Source organism: Amia ocellicauda, unplaced genomic scaffold, assembly GCF_036373705.1.
Source record: "Amia ocellicauda isolate fAmiCal2 unplaced genomic scaffold, fAmiCal2.hap1 HAP1_SCAFFOLD_141, whole genome shotgun sequence".
NCBI lineage: Eukaryota > Metazoa > Chordata > Actinopteri > Amiiformes > Amiidae > Amia > Amia ocellicauda.
The window spans coordinates 137734-159074 of NW_027102704.1; the positions used below are offsets into that span (position 1 = coordinate 137734).

A 21341-nucleotide genomic window follows, 5' to 3' on the forward strand; every position below is an offset into this window, starting at 1 on the left:
GCACGTTTCTCTTCAGCAGAATCTCCGCTACGCAGCAGAAAATGCGTGTCTCTATCGCAAATCGTTTCAACACAAATGAATACGTTGTAATTGATGCAATTGATGAATACTTCTCTAACACAACCACTTTGTTAAATAAATATCTACATTATTAGAAGCCGTATGGAAATGGCATAATAATAGCAGACCTGTCAACTCGCACGCATCGTGTCAGACTCTTGTATTATTGTTTCCCAACATTATCACAACTGTTTATTGTCACAATTTCAAATTAACTATAAAGGTTCTGACTATTTGCTTCATAATGGAATATTTTGCAATTACAGATGTAAATGACTGACCAATAAGTTTTTATTTTAAATTTTTTATACATTTTCATCAATTGCAGTTTTGCAATGTGAGCTGCAATGAAAATGCCTTAACATTAGCGTCCTTGTGGCAATGTTTTCCGGTCACAACCGCGAAATACAAAATGTATAAGAACTATCTATAGCTAATTTATACAATATACTTGTCTAAACGATTGACTTTTCCTCTCCACACCACACTCACACTGACGCTCTGCGTTCAGAAACACAACTGTGCTTTCGAGTTCCAGTGAGTACAGAATAAAGAGCAATAGCTGGCTGTGTGTGTATTCATGTGTTTGTTGCTCCTCTTTCCTTTTCTGTCATATTATAATTCTGAAACACTTTGATCCAGGTAATTAAAAAGTTTGGCGGGTGGCGGGTTTTATTCACTGCTCTCTGCACAGGATGACACTACTAATTTTGTTTTGATTGATTTCTTCTCCTCCAGGACAACACATCCTGCCCCATTTGCCGATGGGATGTCAGATCAGCCTTCGAGTGACCAGTGAAGAGGCCCCCCCACCTCACGGCAAGAAATGTGAGTGTTCCCCCTTGTTCTGACAGCTGTATATATGTCTGTACATAGTATTATATTGTTTTGTTTCTTTACACTACACTTTACTACTGCAGCGGATCCCGCTAACTTCCAGTGCAGGACTCCTTCTGCTATAAACGAATCTGAAGAGAAGCAGCGAGAATGAGCTCCACCTTTTCTTATATAACAGGCCTTGGAAAGAGAAGTCTGTAAGTAAACTGTCGTTTTTAAATAATTATAGCCTGTTTTCACTGATTCAAGTGCTGTTTCACGTTAGTTTCACATTTTAATGTTTATTTAGTGTGTATGGTTACCATGACAATACATGAATTTATGCTGAGGACCGTTATAGGAAGTGTTAGCGCAATAGCCGTCTGTCATTCAAATTAGCTGACGTTTTTTTGTAATGTCTATATTTTTATATTTTACGATGTTCTATGCATATGATTGCCTTGTATATGCAAACAGTTGTATATTGATTTATTTTAATACTCTTTAAAACAAAGTGACAGTAAAAGTGGTTTTGAAGTTAATTTTGTTTTGATTGAATTCTTTTCCTCCAGGACAACACATCCTGCCCCATTTGCCTATGGGACGTCAGATCAGCCTTCGAGTGACCGGTGAAGAGGCCCCCCCACCTCACAACAAGAAATGTGAGTGTTCCCCATACACGGACATTGAAATCGTGCACATCTCAGAACACTTATTGCACTTAAACATACACTGTGCATGTTGGAACCATAGATTAAGTAATCAATACAAAAGTAAATAGTGCACTGTGCACATTGAAATAACAGCAACAACTAATAAACACTTTAGGTAAAAGACACCCACACCAAGAACCCTGGGCACTGCTGAGACATTGGAAGAGGCAGTCAGCCTGCTACGGCAGCACTTCACCGGGAGACAGCGGGTGCTCCTTCGGTGATACAAGCTACGGAAACGGCATCAGCGGCCGGGTGAGTCCATTCAAAGCTACGTGACTAACCTCAGGGATGTGGCTAGATCGTGCCACTACGGGGTGCTTCGGACCAGATCGTACGCGATCAGCTTATCATCAGGGATAATTCAGCCAGTATATGCTGCACCCTAGATCTCCAACTTGGCCATCGCCACAAAGAAGTCCGGGGGGCTCCGCATCTGTGTTGATCTGCGCTCTGTCATCAAGGCAGTCATCCCAGACAGATACCCTTTGCCCACAGCGGAGGAGTAAGCTCGACTTGCATCAGGGCTATCTCCAGGTGCCCCTCCACCTGGCCAGCCGAGATCTCACAGCTCTTGTCACACACGCAAGGTGTTCAGGTATACACGAATGCCCTTTGGGCTTAGCTCTGCCCCCAGCTGTTTCCAGAAGGTGATGACCACTGTCCTGGCAGGGATCCAAGGGGTCGCAGTGTTTCTGGATGACATTCTGGTCCATGCCCCTGACCTCTCTGCCCACAATGAACATCTCCACTGGCTTTTCACCGCTCTCCAGGAAGACCATCTGACGCTCAATGGGGAGATGTGTACATTTGCAGCACCAGCCATTGACTTTGTGGGTTTTCAACTGACTGCCAAAGGGATTGTGCCTCTCATGTGAAACATAGAGGCAATCCACAACATCCCAGAACCCACCTCTGGCTCCCAAGTGGCCTCGTTCCTGTGGATTACTGCCTTCTACCTCCGATTTCTGCCTCAATATTCCCAGACTACAGCACCCCTTCGCCAGCTCCTTAAGAAGGAGGAGCCGTGGAACTGGACCTCAGCCTGCACGGCAGCGGTCTGTGCGCTCAAAGCACAGCTCACCACGCCTCCTGTCCTGGCCCATTTTGACCCATTCAGCCCTACTGTGGTCTCATGTGACGCCTCAGCTGGGGTGGTGGGAGCAGTTCTGTCTCTGCCGCAGGATGGAGGGGAACGACCAATAGCCTTCGCCTCCAAGGCCCTGACCCCCACGGAGCAGCGCTATTCTGTTGGCGAGGGAGAGGCCCTTGCCTGCATCTGAGCCTGCGAAAGAGGAGCTGAAAAGTGAATCAGAGAGGGACCCTGTCCTGACAGCTCTCCACACCTACATACGCACAGGATGGCCAGGAGGAGCTGGCTCCGTTTGCAAGGGTGAGATATCTGTGTCTCCAGGGGGCTGTGCACTGTTGTTCCAGGCAGCTTGTGTGCGCGTGTCCTCACAATCAAGCAGAGATCAAGAGACCTGATGTGGTGGCCAGGCATTGACCAGGATATTGAGGCTATGGTCAGGGACTGCACACCACGTCTGCTCCGTGGAAAACTGGACCGCCTGTCCAGGCCCCAATGCAGCCCCTCACGTTGCCGTCCCGCCCGTGGGAACACCTACAACTCTGCGGGGAGATTCATGGCCAGGCAGAACCTCACCACCAACGCTTCCTACTGGTGGTGTACGAGCTTCACTCAAAGTGATGAGAGGATAAGAGGTCAGGAATGTTTGGAAATGACGACTGGTTGCTCCTGTGTGATTTATAATGTCAGTTGTGTGTGCTGTGTCAGCTGCACTGATAACTGAAATTCATATTGTTTCCACATCAAGCAACATCATTAATTAGTATTGCTGTTGAGTGAGAAAAACACACGATTTCCATTGCCAATCGTTTAATCCTAGGAGATCTGTTTTATTGCAGTCAAATCAGTGGATTTACACTTTGAGACATTTTGAAGTTAATTTTGTTTTGATTTCTTCTCCTCCAGGACAACACATCCTGCCCCATTTGCCGATGGGATGTCAGATCAGCCTTCGAGTGACCAGTGAAGAGGCCCCCCACCTCACGGCAAGAAATGTGAGTGTTCCCCCTTGTTCTGACAGCTGTATATATGTCTGTACATAGTATTATATTGTTTTGTTTCTTTACACTACACTTTACTACTGCAGCGGATCCCACTAACTTCCAGTGCAGGACTCCTTCTGCTATAAACGAATCTGAAGAGAAGCAGCGAGAATGAGCTCCACCTTTTCTTATATAACAGGCCTTGGAAAGAGAAGTCTGTAAGTAAACTGTCGTTTTTAAATAATTATAGCCTGTTTTCACTGATTCAAGTGCTGTTTCACGTTAGTTTCACATTTTAATGTTTATTTAGTGTGTATGGTTACCATGACAATACATGAATTTATGCTGAGGACCGTTATAGGAAGTGTTAGCGCAATAGCCGTCTGTCATTCAAATTAGCTGACGTTTTTTTGTAATGTCTATATTTTTATATTTTACGATGTTCTATGCAGATGATTGCCTTGTATATGCAAACAGTTGTATATTGATTTATTTTAATACTATTTAAAACAAAGTGACAGTAAAAGTGGTTTTGAAGTTAATTTTGTTTTGATTGAATTCTTTTCCTCCAGGACAACACATCCTGCCCCATTTGCCTATGGGACGTCAGATCAGCCTTCGAGTGACCGGTGAAGAGGCCCCCCCACCTCACAACAAGAAATGTGAGTGTTCCCCATACACGGACATTGAAATCGTGCACATCTCAGAACACTTATTGCACTTAAACATACACTGTGCATGTTGGAACCATAGATTAAGTAATCAATACAAAAGTAAATAGTGCACTGTGCACATTGAAATAACAGCAACAACTAATAAACACTTTAGGTAAAAGACACCCACACCAAGAACCCTGGGCACTGCTGAGACATTGGAAGAGGCAGTCAGCCTGCTACGGCAGCACTTCACCGGGAGACAGCGGGTGCTCCTTCGGTGATACAAGCTACGGAAACGGCATCAGCGGCCGGGTGAGTCCATTCAAAGCTACGTGACTAACCTCAGGGATGTGGCTAGATCGTGCCACTACGGGGTGCTTCGGACCAGATCGTACGCGATCAGCTTATCATCAGGGATAATTCAGCCAGTATATGCTGCACCCTAGATCTCCAACTTGGCCATCGCCACAAAGAAGTCCGGGGGGCTCCGCATCTGTGTTGATCTGCGCTCTGTCATCAAGGCAGTCATCCCAGACAGATACCCTTTGCCCACAGCGGAGGAGTAAGCTCGACTTGCGTCAGGGCTATCTCCAGGTGCCCCTCCACCTGGCCAGCCGAGATCTCACAGCTCTTGTCACACACGCAAGGTGTTCAGGTATACACGAATGCCCTTTGGGCTTAGCTCTGCCCCCAGCTGTTTCCAGAAGGTGATGACCACTGTCCTGGCAGGGATCCAAGGGGTCGCAGTGTTTCTGGATGACATTCTGGTCCATGCCCCTGACCTCTCTGCCCACAATGAACATCTCCACTGGCTTTTCACCGCTCTCCAGGAAGACCATCTGACGCTCAATGGGGAGATGTGTACATTTGCAGCACCAGCCATTGACTTTGTGGGTTTTCAACTGACTGCCAAAGGGATTGTGCCTCTCATGTGAAACATAGAGGCAATCCACAACATCCCAGAACCCACCTCTGCCTCCCAAGTGGCCTCGTTCCTGTGGATTACTGCCTTCTACCTCCGATTTCTGCCTCAATATTCCCAGACTACAGCACCCCTTCGCCAGCTCCTTAAGAAGGAGGAGCCGTGGAACTGGACCCCAGCCTGCACGGCAGCGGTCTGTGTGCTCAAAGCACAGCTCACCACGCCTCCTGTCCTGGCCCATTTTGACCCATTCAGCCCTACTGTGGTCTCATGTGACGCCTCAGCTGGGGTGGTGGGAGCAGTTCTGTCTCTGCCGCAGGATGGAGGGGAACGACCAATAGCCTTCGCCTCCAAGGCCCTGACCCCCACGAAGCAGCGCTATTCTGTTGGCGAGGGAGAGGCCCTTGCCTGCATCTGAGCCTGCGAAAGAGGAGCTGAAAAGTGAATCAGAGAGGGACCCTGTCCTGACAGCTCTCCACACCTACATACGCACAGGATGGCCAGGAGGAGCTGGCTCCGTTTGCAAGGGTGAGATATCTGTGTCTCCAGGGGGCTGTGCACTGTTGTTCCAGGCAGCTTGTGTGCGCGTGTCCTCACAATCAAGCAGAGATCAAGAGACCTGATGTGGTGGCCAGGCATTGACCAGGATATTGAGGCTATGGTCAGGGACTGCACACCACGTCTGCTCCGTGGAAAACTGGACCGCCTGTCCAGGCCCCAATGCAGCCCCTCACGTTGCCGTCCCGCCCGTGGGAACACCTACAACTCTGCGGGGAGATTCATGGCCAGGCAGAACCTCACCACCAACGCTTCCTACTGGTGGTGTACGAGCTTCACTCAAAGTGATGAGAGGATAAGAGGTCAGGAATGTTTGGAAATGACGACTGGTTGCTCCTGTGTGATTTATAATGTCAGTTGTGTGTGCTGTGTCAGCTGCACTGATAACTGAAATTCATATTGTTTCCACATCAAGCAACATCATTAATTAGTATTGCTGTTGAGTGAGAAAAACACACGATTTCCATTGCCAATCGTTTAATCCTAGGAGATCTGTTTTATTGCAGTCAAATCAGTGGATTTACACTTTGAGACATTTTGAAGTTAATTTTGTTTTGATTTCTTCTCCTCCAGGACAACACATCCTGCCCCATTTGCCGATGGGATGTCAGATCAGCCTTCGAGTGACCAGTGAAAAGGCCCCCCCACCTCACGGCAAGAAATGTGAGTGTTCCCCCTTGTTCTGACAGCTGTATATATGTCTGTACATAGTATTATATTGTTTTGTTTCTTTACACTACACTTTACTACTGCAGCGGATCCCGCTAACTTCCAGTGCAGGACTCCTTCTGCTATAAACGAATCTGAAGAGAAGCAGCGAGAATGAGCTCCACCTTTTCTTATATAACAGGCCTTGGAAAGAGAAGTCTGTAAGTAAACTGTCATTTTTAAATAATTATAGCACGTTTTTTTGTAATGTCTATGTTTTTATATTTTACGATGTTCTATGCATATGATTGCCTTGTATATGCAAACAGTTGTATATTGATTTATTTTAATACTCTTTAAAACAAAGTGACAGTAGAAGTGGTTTGAGACTAGCTAGGCCCTTTTTTCCTGTTAGCTCGTGATTGAAATCTATCTGTCTACATTTGTAATCGTCTGTGTGTGCGGATCATTTTCTAACACGGATTTCAGAGTACAAGCGCTCCTGCCTCCTGATTCTGTATTGAAAAGCTGTTCACTGTCTGCCAAGCCTTGTACTTCAGACGCATTGTGAGGGCAGAACACTAAAAACACTGACTACACGGTGGGCCCAGCTACAGGAGGAGTGGATCCATTCTGCACATCAGCATCCAACCTCTTCGGCCATCAGACACTGCAGAGAGGTAACCCGTGACCTGTCTGTTGGTCCTTCAGGAAACCTGCAGAAAAGTGACATAATCTCCCTTCATCAGAACAACATTCTAGGCTACAAAGGAAAGATTAGCAGTGTAGGAGAACAACCACACAGCCAGAGAGGGTCCGATCAAACTCCCCTGCTGTCTCACCAGCCACAACCACGCTCTGCTGCTGCTCCCAAAGAATATTCACCTGCTACAGCAGGAGCTACAGACCTAACGAAATACCGGATACGTCGTCAAATGGTGAGTTCTGGCCTTCTGAAATTTGACGACCTCCCAGAAAACGAATGGGCCTGGAAGTTATACTTCCATAGCAGCACCCAATACTTAAATCTTACAGCCAGAGAAGAGCTAGACCTCCTCTCCAAATGGCTCGAGCCCGAGTCATCTGAGCAGGCCAGGAGAATCAGATCAGTGCATGTTCACAATGCAACAGCAGGGCTCGCGATGGTATGGCAGAGACTGGAAGACTGCAGTGGTGCACCAGAAGTTATCGAATATGCACTTCTGAAGAAAACTGAACATTTTCCAAAAATAACAAACAAAGACCATCAGAAGCTGAGAGAGCTTGGAGACATGCTTCTAGAGCTGGAGGCAGCAAAAGGGTTTCGGCGATGTCCTCCTGCCCCAGTAACTATGTACTTACATAAAAGGTCTGGACCAGGTTCAGGTTCTGGATGGACCACACCTCGCTGACCTAGCTTCTGAAATGTAAGGAGCCAGAAGGACAGATGGCTGCCTGTGAGGTGTTGGACTCAGTGGGAGAGGTGTGAAGACCCGGGGGCATGTGGTGGTGACCTTGCCGGCCCCGAGTGGAGCTGGGCCCCCCTCCAGACCACGAAGGGCCCAGCGAGCCAGTGCAGCCTCAGCAGACTGGCAGCGAAGAAGAGGAGGAAGACCGTCCTTCACCCTTCAGCCCACACAATATGTAAACAGGCTACACGTAAAAGTAATGTCCCAGCCCACCCCAATGCAGTACAGTTTTCCCTTGTGACAGACTGGACAGTGAATGATGCAAAGAAGCCACAGGAAGCACCCTTAGTTAGTCCCTGTCTAACCCCCCCACTCCACTCTAACTGCTCTAAAGGGGAGAAACAAGCAAACAGTGGCCCGAGACCCCACTTATCTTGCTGACGCTGCAGAGTTATAGCAAAGTCGGAATTGCAGCTCCTCTTCGCCACAGTCCAGTACATTCCAGTCTAGTCGCTGATTTCAGAGCCTCTAGTCTCCTTTCCTGATGCTCTCTTGCTCCCTTGCAGTCGTAATCAAGTTCTTGTCCCGGCACCTTTCCCTGCACGCTCTCGTCAGCCCAGTCTCGTCTCCCTTCTTCTAAACCAGTCCCAACTTTTATAGACACCTCATTATCTCCTAACATCCCACACCTGAAATCATTCACCCTCTACCCAACAGGGAGCACAGCCTCCAACCACCTCCCTCCCCCCTACACATCACAACACTATTACACCATCTATAATATTACACCACCTTCTATAATCTTCTATACACCAAAATATTACACCACACACACACACACAGCTATCAATTTACACATAGTTGCCTTACTTCCACTGTACACACAACCCTCACACCCAGCTGCTATATAGGCTACACATCTTAATCTAGACAATCAAGTGTCTATTCGATTTGTTAGCTGGCATATTCGTAGCATTGATGTACTGTCCAAAAGAGTAGCAGTCATGAACCACCTTGAAAATCTCAAAACAGATTCCTGTCTTTTACAGCAAACACACTTATTAGATTCTGATCACTCAAAATTAACCAAAATATATTTTTTAACCAGGTATACTGAGCATCACGAAACAAATACTGCTTTGGGAAACTGCTAAAGTAGTACTGAGAGGGAAGATAATATCATTTTCATCAAACAAAAGAAAAAAAAAATAGAGATCAAGAGACCAGCACTTCTGGCACATATCATCACCTGTATTTATGAAAATAGATCCCTTTATGAAATAGAATCCCTTTATCCTCCGCTAATATCACATCTCTCGGTATCAACATCTCAACCAAGCTATCAGAGCTCTTTCATGTCAATTTGATTTGAATCACAATTCATGGATATATATTGAACAATCAGAATGTTTTGTTGGTCACCTCCCATTCATGACCAAATCCATTAAAAAACAGCCTTGCTTTAACAATATAAAGCAGCAGGGACCTGTGATTTCCCCTCTCCCTATCCATGCCGCGATCCGCAACTTGGAACTTGGACCGCACCTCGGCAGCACCCCCCCTCACGGCACTTTTTTCTTTCTTTCATGGAGCCCTAAAATCCAGGCTATGCCCCTGATCTTGCTTTCAAAATGGTACAGACTTCTAATGAATATAGATCCCGCTATTTATCTTCCAATCACCCAGTGGGAATCTGACCTAACAATTACAACTGATAACAACTTCTGGACACAGATTTGCTCCAACACCTTTTCTGTGTCAACATCCACCAAGATGCACCTACTCCAGTACAAGGCCATTCACAGAGCACAGATCACACAGTATGAGATGTGTCCAGTGAGCTTCACTGATAAAGACACCTGTACTTATTGAACCCTTAATACCCCAGACACTTACCTCCACGCCTTATGACAACGCCGCCCAGTTCAACATCATAACGGTTATGTCATTCATTTTGAATTGTAGCATCCCATTCTCTCCACCATTATGTTCACTAGGTGACCTCTCAGACAATAACACTCAATCACATCATACCAATCTCATTGTTGTCACTCTAACTATCAATCCTCCTGAACTGGAAAATGAGAGAAAATAAGAGTTTTATTTATATACCTATATCATATATATATATATATATATGTATATGTATCTGTCAAGTTTAACATTTGGTTACAATAAAGCAATGATTGTTTGACTAAAAGACTGTGTTACTCTTATTATTGTTCAATAGTTTGGAAAGACATTGGAATGCTGGCCTGGGAATCTAGAGAATCATTCCACTGCCACACAGAAAGCGCTTTTATTTCACAAGCTTTTGAAAATCCAACAGAGTTGAGTGCTTTTCTAGAAATGTTTAAACTGCTCACAGATACACTGTAGTTTTTCTGTAGCAGAAATTATGAATTGTTACAGTGAGGGAATAAAGTATTTGATCCCCTGCTGATTTTGTATGTTTGCCCACTGACAAAGAAATGATCAGTCTATAATTTTAATGGTAGGTGTATTTTAACAGTGAGAGACAGAATAACAACAAAACAATCCAGAAAAACGCATTTCAAAAAAGTTATAAATTGATTTGCATGTTAATGAGGGAAATAAGTATTTGACACCTTCGACTTAGTACTTGGTGGCAAAACCCTTGTTGGCAATCACAGAGGTCAGACGTTTCTTGTAGTTGGCCCCCAGGTTTGCACACATCTCAGGAGGGATTTTGTCCCACTCCTCTTTGCAGATCCTCTCCAAGTCATTAAGGTTTCGAGGCTGACGTTTGGCAACTCGAACCTTCAGCTCCCTCCACAGATTTTCTATGGGATTAAGGTCTGGAGACTGGCTAGGCCACTCCAGGACCTTAATGTGCTTCTTCTTGAGCCACTCCTTTGTTGCCTTGGCTGTGTGTTTTGGGTTATTGTCATGCTGGAATACCCATCCACGACCCATTTTCAATGCCCTGGCTGAGGGAAGGAGGTTCTCACCCAAGATTTGATGGTACATGGCCCCGTCCATCGTCTCTTTGATGCAGTGCAGTTGTCCTGTCCCCTTAGCAGAACAACACCCCCAAAGCATAATGTTTCCACCTCCATGTTTGATGGTGGGGATGGTGTTCTTGGGGTCATAGGCAGCATTCCTCCTCCTCCAAACACGGCGAGTTAAGTTGATGCCAAAGAGCTTGATTTTGGTCTCATCTGACCACAACACTTTCACCCAGTTCTCCTCTGAATCATTCAGATGTTCATTGGCAAGCTTCAGACGGGCCTGTACATGTGCTTTCTTGAGCAGGGGGACCTTGTGGGCGCTGCAGGATTTCAGTCCTTCACGGCGTAGTGTGTTACCAATTGTTTTCTTGGTGACTATGGTCCCAGCTGCCTTGAGATCATTAACAAGATCCTCCCGTGTAGTTCTGGGCTGATTCCTCACCGTTCTCATGATCATTGAAACTCCACGAGGTGAGATCTTGCATGGAGCCCCAGACCGAGGGAGACTGACAGTTATTTTGTGTTTCTTCCATTTGCGAATAATCACACCAACTATTGTCACCTTCTCACCAAGCTGCTTGGCGATGGTCTTGTAGCCCATTCCAGCCTTGTGTAGGTCTACAATCTTGTCCCTGACATCCTTGGACAGCTCTTTGGTCTTGGCCGTGGTGGAGAGTTTGGAATCTGACTGATTGATTGCTTCTGTGGACAGGTGTCTTTTATACAGGTAACGAGCTGAGATTAGGAGCACTCCCTTTAAGAGAGTGCTCCTAATCTCAGCTCGTTACCTGTATAAAAGACACCTGGGAGCCAGAAATGTTGCTGATTGATAGGGGATCAAATACTTATTTCCCTCATTAACATGCAAATCAATGTATAACTTTTTTGAAATGCATTTTTCTGGATTTTTTAGTTGTTATTCTGTCTCTCACTGTTAAAATACACCTACCATTAAAATTATAGACTGATAATTTCTTTGTCAGTGGGCAAACATACAAAATCAGCAGGGGATCAAATACTTTTTTCCCTCACTGTATTAAGGGTAGTTTTCCTAATGCCACCAGGGACTGCATGAACAGGGGCCTTCAAAGAAAGGTTTGAAAATCATTGATCTAGACTGTTTATTTCCAAACTAGTTTCTATAATCCCAGTTAGTTTGTTGTGCTATACCCAAACTGATTATCAGCATAGAACAGCATCACTACAATAACACTCAATCACATCATACCAATTTTTTGAACATGCAACTGCAGCTGTAGATCACGTGAAAGCATATGATATGATATGATATACTTAGATTTCCAGAAAGCTTTTGATAAGGTTCCACACCAAAGACTGATCCTCAAATTGGAAGCTGTAGGCATTCAGGGTAATGTAAGTAGATGGATTATGAACTGGTTGATGTATAGGAAACAGAGGGTGTCAATTAGAGGAGTCACTTCTAACTGGAGTGAGGTTGTTAGTGGAGTTCCACTTCAATGTGGACAAGTGCAAGGTAATACATGCAGGTAACAAAAATGTCCACTATAATTACACTATGGGAGGTACAGATCTAGATGAAGTAATGCATGAGAAAGACCTAGGAGTCTATGTGGACTCCTCACTTTCTCCATCCAAGCAATGTGGGAAGCAATAATAAAGGCAAACAGAATGCTAGGGTATATTGTCAAAAGTGTAGAATTTAACACAAGGGCAGTAATGTTCAGACTGTACAATGCACTAGTTAGACCTCATCTGGATACTGTGTACAGTTCTGGGCTCCACACTTCAAGAAGGATATCGCTGCTTTAGAGGCAGTTCAGAGGAGAGCAACCAGACTTATTCCAGGTCTGAAGGGAAAGTCCAACTGAGAGACTGAGGGAACTGAACCTTTTCACCCTGGAACAGAGGAGACTATGTGGGGACTTGATCCAAGCACCCGGGACACAAATGGAAATTGGGCTTCAAGGCATTCAAAACGGAAAACAGGAGATACTTCTTTACACAGAGAGTAGTCACAATCTGGAATAAACTACCCAGCGATGTGGTTGAAGCTGAAAGTTTGGGAACATTTAAAAATAGTCTGGATAGGATCCTTGGATCACTTAGATATTAATGAACACCAAACAAGCACGATGGGTCGAATGGCCCCCTCTCGTTTGTAAACGTTCTTATGTTCTTACAAGCAATGTGCTCGGCCACTAAATCTAGCGTCGTTGTGCCTCTTACATTTCTAAAAACACAGTTGATGAACAATTGAAAATGCGATGTGTGTTTTTGTTTTTATTTGTATTAATACTCCACACATCCACTGTACTTTTATTGTGTTGGATGTTTACTTTGTACAAGTTTGTACTGTGTTGCTCACCGCATTGTGGACAAATCTTTGCTTAACTCCATAAGCTGCCTTCTCTCATCTCCTTTGCTTGGGGGTGAACAGAAAATGTGTCGAAGAATGACTTTGAATTGAAGAGCAGAGAGAAGATTTGATCAGCATCAGTCTTCCTGTCTTTGACTTGTTCTCTGCAGGAATAGTGTGACTGTTTCAAAAGAAACTGCAGCTTCACTCCACAATAAGAATTTAGCAAAAATGTATCAAGTCAACCTTTTGATCTTCAAGGAAAATGCGTTGTTTTGTTTTACAGCTAGTTAGTTTTCCCTTATTAGATTTGACTAGACTAGAAATACAAAACACTGATGAATCAGGCTTATTAGCTATGCCCCCCCGCCAAATTATAATGCCGTGGGTGTTTTTGTTTCTGGTTCAGAAATTGCGATGGTAAGTACAAGGCTAGTTATTTTTCTTGTAAAGTTTTAATGGTAACAGGTGTATTCATACAGACACGGGACACAGTTGGGATAAGGAATCTGACTTCAGTATACAAGCAAAGCAGAGATGGTTTCAAGGTTTGTGGTCGTGCAGCAGATTGTTTTAACAATAAAATATTTTAAAATCAAGGAAAGAATTCTCTGGTTTTGATCTTAACCAAGGATTCTGTGACCCTTTAGCTATTTGACTATTGCTCTGTATTTTCATTTACATTTACATTTAAATCTTCCTATAAAAATATAATACATTGGGCATGTATTGTGTTGAGACTATATGAACTATTTAGAGTTGTCTGTCCTTCTTATAGAAGGTAATATAGATCGATAGTAAAGTTGTAACAATTCAGGAAACAATGCAGATCCACAGAAGTGGATGCACCTGCAGTCTTTCTACTCCATGAAAGTCAAAATCACTGCTTTGCAAGTTGGACCATGATGTATCTTGTTTTCCTCTCGATTCTTAATATGAACTCTAGTGGAGTAGTGGTCAGGACTGCTCTTGCACCCTTGAGGAAGGTGCTGTACCATTAAAAAAGATAATATATGTATCCAGTAAAAACAGCTGTGTAAACAGATAATTGTATGTAAAAGCATTTGGAAATGTCTAATTATTTTTCTGCTAAGAAATATAAAGATATTAATAGGCTTTTCATAATAATCATAATCCGTATGCACTATATTAGCAATGGGACCTGGCTAAATGCATCAGTAGTCTGCTGCTTGTCCCCTCTTCCCAACTCCTCCTCTGCTAGTTATATATATGTGTGTATGTGTGTGTGTGTATGTGTATGTATGTATGTATGTGTATATATATATATATATGTGCAGTGGTTGAAATGTAAATTTGAAAGTACCGATTTTATGACATATTTGGCATCCCGTTGAATCCTGCATCCTCTGACTGATTGTGCCTGCACAGCTTAAAACCCTGTAACATAACTACTGTGAACAATAATTAAAATCCTGTTTTAAATCATTATCTTCATTATATACGACTGACTTGAGATTTGGCTTTATAAAACAGTCTGCAAAGAGGAGTCTTCACTTGACAATAGATTTGAATTCATATCACAATGTATTTTCAATTAATTGGCAAAGTGTGAATGATTAATATGTAAACTACCTGTAAATGGATGCAGATAATCTACCTTTTTTGTAATAAATCATGCACAGTTTTCTGAAAAGTAATGAATGTGAGAAACTGTTTTAAATTGATGTTACTTACTGTTACTTATCGGATGCTGTCTATCATTATCTTAATCTTCATCGTTATCCTCTTCTGTTTCTGAACTGTGTTACCTTTCCGACATTTACACTGACGGATTTAGGGACCTTAACACCAGTCTAGATCCCAAGGGCCAGGGTAGCACACACAGCACACTGTATCTTGCACTTCCTGAGGTAATAAGCCCCACAGACACAATTCAACATTGCAATTTTATAAAAAGGTCAATATTTATTGCTCTGAAAAGAAATGCACATACAGAAACTAAGACTAAATGAACTAAGAATAAAGTACAATGAGAAGATACAAGAAATGGGGGCCTGCAGATGACACCTATATCTCAATGAGATAATGGAAATAACAATACAACAATAACATTTCAAAATAAAGTTCCCCCAAAACAGTGCCAAACACAACACCAGAGAGCCCTTTCCTCACAATCTTCACAGGACACGCGAACAACAACATATACACACACATATACAGCGAATGAAAAAACCCTATCTGCCTGGCCACATGTTAGAGAGAGAGCCCCCCCACTAAACTACTCTTCACTTCCTAATTAAACCACACACCCCTTCCCAGTCTGCACCGCCTTGAAGTGGCAGTCCGGTAACAACTGTATCATATACGATTATTTCTGTATGTTCATGTAGCCATATTATTTTGATTGGATACTCATAAAGCCATTGCACTGCTGGAAGAGGCAGCCGGTGCTGGGCTGAGAGAGGTTTGTCTTTTAGTTTGTAAGTGGTTGACCTTTTCTCTAGATCCTTTTATAAAATGCCCAAATTATTTAACATTTAGGAATGAATAAAGAAGTGCAGAAGTGTAAACAATGATTTAAAGATGTGATGTCATTCTAACTCGTATTTACCAAAATGATTTCCCACTTATTTTGATATCTGTTCTCACATTTGCTGGAAACACCTTCATTTTTTGCATTTCACACCCAAACAATTAAAAAAGATGTATATCGATATAAAATAAATAGCTTGCTAGCTGTGCCTAAGAGGAAGCTTGTGTCTGTTTCCATGGTCTAATGAAAGTCTCTCTCTGATCTGTCTAGGCCCAGGCTGACCTCGGAGCACTGTCCTCTCGAGAGCCTCGCAGAGACGCAAACAAGGCGGTTAAGTTCCTGCGAATGGCTGCAAAGAGTGGGGTGAGCTTCTGTCAGGGGTGGATTCATTATTCATTTTCTATTTGTATAGCAATTCTGCAACTGTAACTCTAATTTGCATGGTAAACATAGGCTGTGTGCAGCAAGTTCTTAATGTAGACTTAAAGATGCTATACTTCATTAGTAAATCAGTAGATTACCATTTTAAGCCCTTATAACAGCCCTAACCAACTATAACATTTCAACCTAGGCCTGTATGAATCTACGCCCAATTCAGTTAGATCGGTAGAAATGCCATTCTAACCTTAATGAAATGTTAATGAATGTTTAATGGGGACCAATCCTAAGTGTAATTTCCAACCCCCCCCACCCCCACAGTACTGCTAGAAAATCCATTATAATGTGCCATGTTATGGTAGTGTAAATATGTATGTGGTGCCTCGTGAATGCCAGCTTTTCCTGAGCTGCCTCTGTGCTCCTCACTGCAGGACTCCCACAGTCAGTTCAATCTGGGGCAGTGCTATGAGACGGGCTTCAGGGTGCAGCAGTGCCACATCACTGCCGTGGATCAGTACCAGCAAGCGGCCACGGCGGGGAGCAGGCAGGCGCGCCACATCCTCACAGGATCGAAGACCTCACAGGTCCACAGCGCCTCACCCCGACTCTTCCCCATTCACGGAGCACTGGCAGCATCCCCAAACGCCCAGTCACGTATTCTGGCTCGGACCTCTCTGCCGAGCTCTCTGAAGCCAAGAAGTCACTAACCGCCAATCTCCGGTCCCAGCCTGCTCCCTGCACGTGGATGATAGGGGTTGGGTAGAGAAACCAGTGGAAGAGCAGATTATTTTGCGATTTCTACAGCGCACACGCACATGTCTGTGGGAGGCGTGTGGAATGCCGTCCCATCAGGCTCAGCGCTGCTGACATACTCCTTGAATAGTGTTACACAAAAGCTAATGTTTATATAACAAAAGGGATGTTTTGTGCCTTTTAGAGTGTTGTAAGCATTACAGACGCACATGTAACGTTGACGTTGGGCATTTTTTTGTTTTGTTTTTCATACAGTAGATTATTGAACTCCTGCAGGACCTGTACAGTGGGAGGAAGCAAAATGCCTGCATTTATGGACAACACAGAGGTGATCTTTCATTGAGTGTCATTAGCAAACTAGAAAAACAAGAAACAGCTAAGTTATTAAAAATGTGAAGTGAAGCACTTAAACCAGATAAATAGCTAAGTTGTGTAGCGTAAGGTACACTTATACATTTCAAATTACGAAGTGAATTTATAGTATCACCTTATCACGAATCCTGGAATCTTGTAGAACTCAATTTCTGTAATAATTGGACGCAGACACCAATTCCAAAGATATAAATTGTCAAATTTATTCAAAACTAAGACTAAATGTAGCACTACACTAATTATACAAAAGGGAAAAACTAATTCAAATTCAACTCTAGATCAACAAATCAAAGACAAATCACTTCCGTGACCAAATCAAAGACCATGGGATCGCATATGATATCACACAAATCGTTAAACAAAAAAGGTTATAAACACATTGACTACAATACCGGTTAGTAAGACGAAGGTGAGTCTCTCATTAGTATTGTTAGTCAGACATTAAATAACTACGCAGGTTAGTATTTAATCAGGTAACTTCTCGTTATATATATATCGGTCTCATTTACGTTTAAGTGCCGAGAAAGATCCTATCATTACTTGTTACCACAATTTCCCTTAACTGATTATTATTCAATGATTAAGGATAGGCAGGGCCACCAATAATCTAACGTCTATTAACTTGTGTCAATTTCAGACTGTACAGTTAAACAGGAATGAGAAAATATTTTTCGGTGTTGACAGATTTTATTTCTAAAATTATCAACAATACAGTTTAATGCAACACACATTTATATTTAAGAAAACTAAATGATATTACACATTCTAGAGTTATGAATCACAGATTAACATTTCTAATTGATTTCTCAAATGTCATGAATCATGAACTCCAAACTGTTAAACTTATCTGAACTTCGTCGCAGAGAGGCCTCTCTGGCTTCGGGCTCAGATAACAGCACACGGCACGAGGTCCGTGTGGTTTGGAACAAAGGCAGTCCGGTTCGGACAGATATAGGTTTATTAAAAATGTATATAAACATGTATTGGCAAAGATAGGATAGAGACAAGCAGGGTGGATAATATTAAAAGTAAGAGTGAGAGGAGATCTATGCAATACTCGAGTTTTGACTCGAGGCACAAAACGTGAAATAAAACAAGTATTATGATTACGCTAGCCGTTCCTACAGTTTGGATCTCATACACAACTAGGATTTATGTAATTGTGGTTTACCTAATTCTTGACCTGTGTGGTTTACTGAGATTCAGTTATGCAGACGGTCGAAAGCGGGGAGGGCTGGCAGACTGTCGACTTGAGGAAGGTTGCAAAGCTCTCAGGTTTTTGGTGGAGAAGTTCTGGTTCTGGTTCTGTTCAGTCTTCCTGGATTTCGTGTCCTTGGTTTCTTCTTCCAGGTTGTTCCACTCCACGCCCAATTGTGCCACATACATTTTAGACAAAGAGATTCTAATCTCTTTCCTCCCAACTTCTGATTGGTCAGGTTTGGGGTAATAAAATTGAAATTCGAATGGAAGCAGTCTTTGCCATTCCTCTCCCTTGATTCCTACAGAATGTGTGTTGGGGGTGTGATGGCTTTGAGGAATGTGAAAATGGTTCAAATGTTACCTAGAGGTTCTAATTCTCTATATTGTCAAGTTTTAGTTCTATCAATTAGATGTTCAAGTCCCTCAAAGCATGACCTTACAGTTGATACCAAACAAGCCAGGTGTTATTTTTCGCTAATGTTAAATTTGAGTCTTTTTGGAATCCCAGGGGGGCTGGTCTGATGCCCATGTCAGTGGAGGATCAATTAGGATGTATGAATAATTCTCTTACCAAATGTTAATGTTGCATTGTATGTGAAATATAAATGGTCCAATGGTTGTTTTAGCTAATGGTCTTCCTTTTAAGACCAATCCTGGCATGAGCATGTTTTGGTTCTGAGGTAGAATTACTGCAGTGTCATTAACTTAGTTTTAAGTTACCTTTTATTGTTTGTTATCAAACTGAGGAAGAAGCCGGGTAACACTTCTGTTAGCAGCATGTAGTTTGTATTTGTGTTTGTTGCCCTGGTCTATGGAGTATATAAAGTACCTTGAATGTCTGTGTTTCACAAAAGAAATAAATCAATTCAATTGGAAAATGATGCTAGTGTCTCTGGAGACGGGGCATGGCAGCCCATTTGTCAGTTGGGGGGGGGTCTCCAGCATGGACGTGTTATCTGTCATACTTTGGTGAGCACAGGCATGTCGTAAAACACAGAGCTTCAAAGCCGTCTCCTTATGTCCTTTAGCACAAGCCTACATTTCTCAGTTAGGAAGGTATATGCATTTCAGTATATATTTGCCAAAATAAGGTCATATGATTTACAATGTGCTCCCTCTAGGTGTGTCTGAATGTGCCAGTCACCCAATCACGGTTGCCTCATGCCCCCGGAGTCAGTCGCCCCTCCTCAGACCGTCTTGTCACTACGTCGTGCCACTGTCACCTCTGCGTTGTAGTCCCTTCACTTCGTCAGCACATCCTCCCCTCCGTGGCTAAATGTGTGTAGCTACGCCAGTGAACTGCACAAATCTTTTTTTTGATATAACACATTTTGACATTGACAATATTTAATGAATAGCAGCAATTGCATGGATATGTTTGACACCACAGCTAAGAAGATTTTCCTAAAAAAATTATAAATAACCAGTGTACAAATTGTCCATTGAAAGGTTTTATTAAATACTATGAAATAACTGAGAAGCGCCGGGTCCATTCCTCCGCCTGTGCATCACATTCGTTCTGTCGTTCAGATCAACGTTGTATTGCATTTTGAGTGTATATAACAGGTTTGGGTTTCGTTTGGAAAAGACAATGGGAAATGCAATGGGAAATGCAATTTAGCCTTAAATACATAACCCATAGAGATATGTCATTCTAGATATGGGGCCTGCCCTCTTCACGAACTTCACATCTTAGTTGGCAGTAACAACAAACGTAGTTCTAAAGCTGGGGATCAGCGAAGTCTCCAAATTTGTCCCGCCTCTTTTTCCTTTGCAATGGGATGATCGTGAGATAGTGCCATTCTTGCTAGTAAGCAAGTTCTTTGTAGTTGTAGACCCTTGGCGATCTTAAGCCTCGCTAAGAGACCTGGGCCTCGTGGCCAGGGGCCACAGTGACTAGGGGCTCTGCCTGCAAGTCCGTGAGGTTGGAAGCTGAGCTGAGCCCGCTGAGCCGCGCTGCTCTGCTTTCCCCGAGTCGAGCTCGGCTTCATCTGCCTCTATTTGGGTCATTAGCCGCTAATTGGGCTATTGGCCTCTGGTGCTTATTAGGATATTTGGTTGTAATTCTTTTATATTTGTAATCTAGTCATGACCTCTGTTCATGAGCCCCGTGTAATAATACATTTGGCTGAGTGAGTGTTTTTGATAGTTTCATTGACTTGAAAGGGCTTACATTCAAGAGGTATTCAGGAGGCCCTCTCTCCTACTACAGTAACTAGAGAGTGATGAGGTTGGGGAAAGGCCATGAATGGGACACTGCAATTTCAAGATTGATTTGGAATAAAAGCATATAAATTGGCATTAAAGCAAACCTTCACCTAGTTGCTAATAAACACATTTAAATTAAAGAAAATCTGTGACAGATTGTAATGGATTTAATACACAAGAGTACTTTATTTTTGACAAAATTGATTACACTTTATAGCCCTGTTTTCTGCAAACAGATTGTGGCCTTGGATGCATCTGACGAGTTAGAGGCGAGGCATTGAAGAAACTCATTCACACATAAGTTCAAAACTTGGAATAATGCTTTATTTTAGACAAACGTGTCAGAAAGGAAATTGATTTCTGGGGGTGAACCTGTTTCTCCTTCACAAAAGTAAGAAACTTTATTCCTCCTCAAAGTGAAGGTGGACAAGAAATGGCTTTCGGCACAGTGTTTGTGTCACAGGCGGTCATCATATCACCTTTTTGCAATTCTTTTCATGTTTCATATGTTATGATACTGAAAGATTGCCCAGTTTTCCTAGTTTTGCAAAGCCACTGTGTGCATTTTTGCAAAAGGAAGTGTCTGAAGATTGGTACAGTGCTGAAATTGGGACTGAGAGCCACACGACAGCAAAGAGAAGAGTTCAAACAAGCGACTGTGACAGCTTCGCCATGAGCAGCTCCCCTCCGCACAAGACTGAGACCAAAACATAGGCTGTGGAAACACTCTGTCCTGTACATGAATGCTGCTGTTCACAAGTTCTCCAGGACCATGCTGGAACAAGTCTATGA

The 21341-nt window shown here is 43.1% G+C and overlaps 1 long non-coding RNA gene across 6 annotated transcripts in view; it reads left to right on the top strand.

The window, feature by feature from the left end:
- The window catches only part of LOC136722670 (uncharacterized), a 60227-nt gene extending 42411 nt beyond the window's left edge, over positions 1-17816 (top strand). The window contains exons 2-13 of one of the 6 annotated variants that reach the window (XR_010806362.1): positions 799-888; positions 981-1094; positions 1449-1538; positions 1705-1844; positions 3586-3674; positions 3767-3880; positions 4235-4324; positions 4491-4630; positions 6372-6461; positions 6554-6667; positions 15909-16001; positions 16448-17815. This is a non-coding gene — a long non-coding RNA (uncharacterized LOC136722670). Of the gene's footprint in view, positions 1-798; positions 889-980; positions 1095-1448; positions 1539-1704; positions 1845-3585; positions 3675-3766; positions 3881-4234; positions 4325-4490; positions 4631-6371; positions 6462-6553; positions 6668-6935; positions 9918-15908; positions 16002-16447 lie in introns of those variants that run through there. The other 5 variants (XR_010806363.1, XR_010806364.1, XR_010806361.1 and 2 more) reach the window with 5 other exon arrangements.
- The last annotated feature ends 3525 nt before the right edge of the window (positions 17817-21341 follow it).